The following is a 6,733-nucleotide window of genomic DNA, read 5'->3' as shown; positions in this document are numbered from 1 at the left end:
CCAAAACAAAAACAACCAATACTGTCTCAGTTAGAAGATGTATATACTATCTATGGTTTAAAACCTATTTATAACACTTTTTACATATATGTACATAGTTTTTGTGTTGCTCTGTCAACAGATACTTGTATGAGCTTTGTTTTAGCTGATTAAGTGCCTCAGTGTTTGTTTGTAATGATGAAATAATTAGATTTTGTTGTGTTTTCTTATTTTTGCCTTTTTTGTTTTGGTAATTGCCAAAAGATTAGTAAAAATGAAAGGAGAAAAAAAAAGGTTTCCTGAAGTATATTAACCAAAGTGCATGTATAAAAATAGAAGGGTTAGGAAGCTTTTTTGGATAGGCTTGCTTCACAAAAAGAGTGGTAACATCCATGGACATAGTCACAAAATATAGATCTGGTCCTTTTCTATTTTGTGAATTTGCAAGTTTCACTGTTTTTATTTTCGGTATTTTTCTATTTCTTATTTTCAACAAAAGATGGTGCTATATATTTATCATTCCTATTACTGACAGCAATCATTTTCAACAGAGTTGTTATTGTTTAAAGTTAAAAGCTTGCCATTATTTAAGGTGAGAATCAGACAGAGGTACACGTGTGAATACAGTGCCTGACTGCTTCTATAGGGAACACAGCCTATTTCACATTGCAGTGTGATTTTTTTCTTTGTCATCAGCTACTGTAAAAAAAAAAAAGAAGAATAACCGAGCTTGGGGTGCGTGCACTGATGAAATCAAAATCAAAAGTTATTTGGCGTATTAGTATTATCCTGCAAGTTTGTTAGATCACAGTGAAATAGCTTTACACAAGCTTTAGTTTAGCTTGACGCTGCCTTACTTTTCCCTCATTCTGATGTTCGTATTCACCTAATGTGTATGACTGTTCAAGTCTCAAGAGGTAAAATTGCATTACTGAGTAGAAATCCATACCAATTAACACTGTGGGGCATTATAGACTAGAGTAAAAAAGTATATTCTAATATTACTAGAAACCAAATGCCACTGAGTTGAAGCCATGTAAGAAAATATGCTAGGAAACACATGTAGTATTAACTTTGTGAGAAAAAGGACAGAGGTTTGCAGTGATGATACAATGTCTGTTTTACATACTTGAAGTTTGATATGCTGCAGTCTCTGCCCACTGACGTCTAGATGTTTTTCTCTTCTACCGTGTAAAACACTGTTTATATGTTGTGCATAACAGATGTCCATTACATTCTAGCCATAAACACTCAGTTCCTCAATAAAAACTACTCTCACATCATCTAATACTGTGTATTCCACTGTTACAAGGGACTGGATTCATGCTAACACTTGATGCATGCAGAGCTAGGAATTACATCATGTCAAGTTTTACCATCTACTTGCGAACGATGAGACACACATCTCTGGGCTACAAAAGCATCACGTGGAAAATTGCCACTGGGAATAGGCATTAAAATGAAAGCAAATTCTGATGAATGAATGTTATACATGACAGTATTCACATGTTCATATGCTGCTAGATGTCAGCAACTGACTATGCAGCATGTAAATTCCTGTGTACAGTCTAAGCAAGCAAGCCTACCTTACAGTATGTGATCATACTCTGGTAGATCAAATAAGCTGCCTTGTGCAAATGCCGAATACGACTTGTGTTACATGCACTGGGGCAAAGGCACGGCGGTAAGCGCCCGATGCCTGGCATTCAAAACATGCAGCTAGTGTTTCAACAGTGTCTTTCATAGCATCAGAAATAAGACTTGTTTTAAATGCTGTAAGTAAGGGCCTGTCCTCCACTGTGTCCTCTCCTGCAGCCTTCCAAAACAGAGCTATGTTGTGGTGGATTAAAGTGTTTAATTCAGAGCTTACACTAGCTAGTCTGCTGTGGTTTTTAGCATGATACTCATTACTGGGTCCAGTTAGAAGAGACTGCCTCTAATGACAACTGCCCTCTTTATTATTTTGTGTTAAGCTACAGAGTTCATTTGTTTATCCTGTTTACACCTAAACCTCTGAATGCTCTTGAACTACTTTGAATTTAACCATTAAAGGATGTTTCTTACCACCACGATGGAGTTTTGTGTCTCTTTCACTAACATTGCACATGCACAACCTATCCAATCCATTTCTGAAGAGGCGAAACCTTCATGTTTCAATGGCAGAAGACTCAGCTGGCACACAGCCTGTGCTTACAGATTATAGCTCATGGTTTGTGGTGGTATCTATTCCTTTTAAAGACAACATTCGGTCCATAACCAACACCTCTGCACTCAGCTGATGATGTGTATCTAAATCTCCAGCAATGAAAGAGTACTCTCAGAAGAAGGATTCTTGTCACAGGCCTGAGAGGTCACAGCCGCCCACTGCCTCCCCCTCCGACATATCAGCACTGGGTGAAACGGGGACACTGCATTCTGCTCTGCATCTTTGTCTCTGTTGAAGTTTTTCGGTGTCTAGAAAAGTCTGTATCTTGAATTACATATATTTTTTTCCCTGATGTCGCAGTTTTTTATATTACCATGCAAATTATCTTTATACACTTGATAGGCAATTTTCCATGTCCTGTGCAATACTGCCACCTGGTGGATGAGTACAGTAACAGCGCCAATAAAGTACAGATCACTCAGGATTATCAAACTCTGCCTCTCTGTGGTAAGATATGAGCACTGCAGTTAAGTCTATCTACCATGATATTGAGGAGTGGAAAGACTCAATGTCTCCCTTGGGTTTAGCAGATCATATTTTTCTTTCTGGGGTGTGTTAAACCTCATTAACTCTATATACGATCATTAAGCTTTGTCTGGAGCTCAGCTTCTTTGTGAGGGTGCATGCCATTAGCATGCATGTATGAGAGAGAAAGAGAGAGAGAGAGAGAGTGAGAGGTGATTTCTCCTCTTTATTACGCTTCAGTCAATCTAATGAATGCTCCTCCTCCTCCTCCAGAACCATTATGAAGGCTTTTATGGCACAACACATCATTAGAGGTAAAGGCCCAAGACAAATTATTATCCCACTTTAGATAAATTAGGTGATAAATTCAGACAAAACTTGACAAAAAGATTATGGAGTGAGGTGTACGGTTGGGCCAAACTGTCATTACAAAGACATTTTGGTGTTTTTAACCTTGATCTATAAGTTGCATCCAAGTGAATGCAGATTTAGCAGTGCTCTTCGCTTACACACAACAAAAGTCGAGATTTATCTGCCAGCCACTGAGCAGCTCGAGCAGAGCACCGGGGGTGTGTGTTCAGAACAGGTTAGTTTGCAATGAGTGAGATAAAGATGGGTGACAAGAAAAGCATTTAATGATCCCTCATGGAAGCTTGTGCATTCATTCTGTTTATCCATTCATTTCTTCTGAATTGTCATGTAATTGGTTACCTATCTGCATGTCAAGCTTACTTTCACTGCCTTGAGGCAAATGTGGTTAAGCTGTGTCTTTACAACCATTTTCAACAAATTGTAAAAGATCTATTTGAAACTTACAGTATATTAGTGAGATAAATGTAGAAAGCTAAATGAGAAAAATAAGTGCAATGCAGGGCTCTCACTTTGACAGAGCTGAGTCCATCCAGTTTGGTTTCTATCCATAAGCTCCTTCAACCCCTCTTTAAACTCTTGAAGCATCTTTACTGAATGAACCTCTGCCTAAGTTCACACGCATTATGAGCAGTCATACTAATGCATCCACAATGCAAGCAAAGGCTCCAAATACGTGGCGGCACAGGCCAGACACAAACCAAACACCAGACATATTTGTCATGTCACCCTGAACCAATACCAGTCTGGAAAGAATAGTCTAGTCTCTGTCACATTAACTGTGGTGATGATAACAGATCAACTCTCAGTCATAGCTGGCCAGTTGGTTTAACCACCATCTGTTTTTGGCAGTTAAATGATCATCTTAAACCCCTGTCCTTCAGGGACTCTTTAGTCAGGCAGTATTTCTGCACAGAGTTCAATTATCCACTAGTACAGCATAAAGTGGACTTAAAAGAAGACAAAACACAATATCAGCGTGTTGTGTCTATCAAGTATTGACTGATATGCATTATTAGCTCCATGCTTTATAGTTGTCTGGGGGGTTCTACACATCATTGCTTATCCTCGACCCCGTGACGGGTCAAGGACGAGCTTTTAAATTAATCACTTTTCCTGTTAATGCCTTAATAACTCCCCCTGTCGTGTCCTATCCCACCCGATGTCACTATCACCTCCTGCACCCTCTTTTTGCCTACTCTAAGAATACCAGGAAAAATGTTTTCTAATTTCTGGAACAAAATGAGGGGGATGCAAACAGAAGGTCCACCTTAATCTATCACAGCTCTTTCATGGTTTCAGAGGTGCACAGTGACAGGCACAAAATCGCAGAGCCGGTGGGGAGGAGGGCAACAGACACAATTAAGCCTCATGAAATGCAAATGATACTTTATATAAGGGGTTGAGGTTGGGGAGGAGGGCTAGGTATCTCCTAGTCTTACTACCATCTGCTTGCTATCACCACTGGTGGAAGAACCTCTGGGTCTTGGTAATTTGTAGCTTTAATAATTTCAGGCTCAGCTGGAGAAGAAAGGAGCAGATAGGGCTGAAGGGGCCAAGGACATGCAGCTGGCTAAGATTAGATTTTGATTAACTGGTTAGCTCACATGGAGATCTGACCTGTTACACAGGCAGAGGCACACTTGCATGTTCACAGGCGAGCATAGGTACACATGCATAACATATGCAGGTACATATACGTTCAGGCCCACTCTCACTTCCACCCGTTTACAATACTTGCCCCATCAAAGCTAACCCTGTTCCAAAATGTACTTCTAACCCACTGGGTCCATAAATCCCTAAGGGTGTCTGGAGGTTATTTAGTAACATGATCCCTGGCCACTGGGGAACGAGCAATAACCCCAAGAGCAGATTCGGCACCTACACTTTCCCCGAAGCATCGTTTGAAGGGGTCAAAGTAGACACAGTGCATTTTTTTTTCCTTTTCCCCCAATGACACAGGCATTCATCTGTCAAATGGAAAGAAGGATCGTACTGAACCTACAAACCCAATATTTTGTAAGACTCACCATAACAACTCTATTCCCAAGGTCAGGACTAGGCCAAAGCCATCGCCACCACAGCTGACCCCTGACCCTGTGGGTGTCCATCATGCTCAGGGAATAAAGCAAAGATCAGCAGCTGATGTAGTCACGGACTCAATCAACTTCAGCTTCTGCCATACATCAAAATCACTTACGGCGACATGCACTCACACTGAGAGCCTAATCATTTCATTCGCCAATGAAAAGGCTGAGAGGTCGAAGCAATGCGTTGGACATGGCACAAGCAGATGGGCAGGAGTTTTTGTGGTGGATTTAGAGCAGGCAGCTGTGTGGAAATGTGCCTCACAGTCTGTGAAGCTGATAATGACTTGCACCTTTCACAGCTGGGGAACATCAGCGAACATTCGATAGCCAACAAAACAGCTCACTTTCAGTGTCATGAAACCGGAGTAGTGCTTGTAGCGCTTATATTGACAAGAAAGCTGAGCCACACACACCGGAATCAGGAGGATTTTTTAAAAGGTCAATTATTTTTACATCGAAAAGCCTTTGACAGCAGAACATCTGCAGCGTGTATCCATCCAATATGGATCATACTGCAGGTGCTGTAACATAAATGACAGAGCAACAGGATAGCACACGCCACACAAAGCATGCATCTGCATTTTCATTTCAATGTAAGTCACTGTCAAAGGGCACCTCTCAGCTACAGACAGCAAATAAAGTATACTATTGTAATTGTAGCATTACTCACACCATGCACAAAAGCACACAGAAAGGAGTTACAAAATCACAAGCTGGGGCAAACAGAAGGAGTAACCAGAAAGTTTCAGGGCTGAAGAAGAGTGAACAAGGCTGCTTTGAATCTCTGCAGACAGACAGGCAGAGACACAGACAGCTCTCACGAGGTCCACGAAAGCTTCATACTGGTTGGACGGACAGCAGTAAAAGCCCTGAATGGTGCTGATGAAGCCTCATAAATTCCCCAGGCAATAACAGGGCCTCCTAAGGGAATGGGATACTCAGCAGCCAAGTTATTTGGAACTGTGCTGCATTTTAAACAGGCAAATTTGGGAGCCCCATTCACTGGGAGTTATTTAAATCCTTTTTTTAAAATAATAATTTATCCATTTCACACTTAAACAGCACACACACAACACTAACAATTGTTCACACACACATATGTGTGTACTTGTATGCAGTATAGATTGAGAGATATGGAAAATAATATTAAGCAACCAGAACACTAGACTTCACACACGAGCACAGCAAGCTGTTCGTCTATCACTGTGGGCAACAGGCTCGAAATCAGCCAGATGGAGCAGCAGCAGACAGTTATATGAGTCAGAAATAGGACTGCTGGGACAGTCTGGAGCTTGGAGACGCGACAGATAGCGAGGTGTCTCGTTGTGTAGTACTGCAACAGCCTCTCTGGGTTGCTTTTCTATACAAAGGCTTCTGCTGATAATAAAATAAATGAATATTAAAGTAAGGGCTGCCCTTTGTCACCGGTTCTGTTCATTATTTTTATGGACAGAATTTCTAGGCGCAACCAGGGGACGGAGGGAGTCCGGTTTGGGGACCGCAGGATCTTGTCTCTGCTTTTTGCAGATGACGTTGTCCTGTTGGCCCCATCAAACCGGGACCTCCAGCGTGCACTGGGGCGGTTTGCAGCCGAGTGTGAAGCAGCTGGGATGAGAATCAGCAC

This window comes from Monopterus albus, unplaced genomic scaffold, assembly GCF_001952655.1.
Source record: "Monopterus albus unplaced genomic scaffold, M_albus_1.0 scaffold139.1, whole genome shotgun sequence".
Classification (NCBI taxonomy): domain Eukaryota; kingdom Metazoa; phylum Chordata; class Actinopteri; order Synbranchiformes; family Synbranchidae; genus Monopterus; species Monopterus albus.
The sequence above is the reverse complement of the archived record's forward strand: the minus strand, read 5'-3'. Positions refer to the sequence as shown.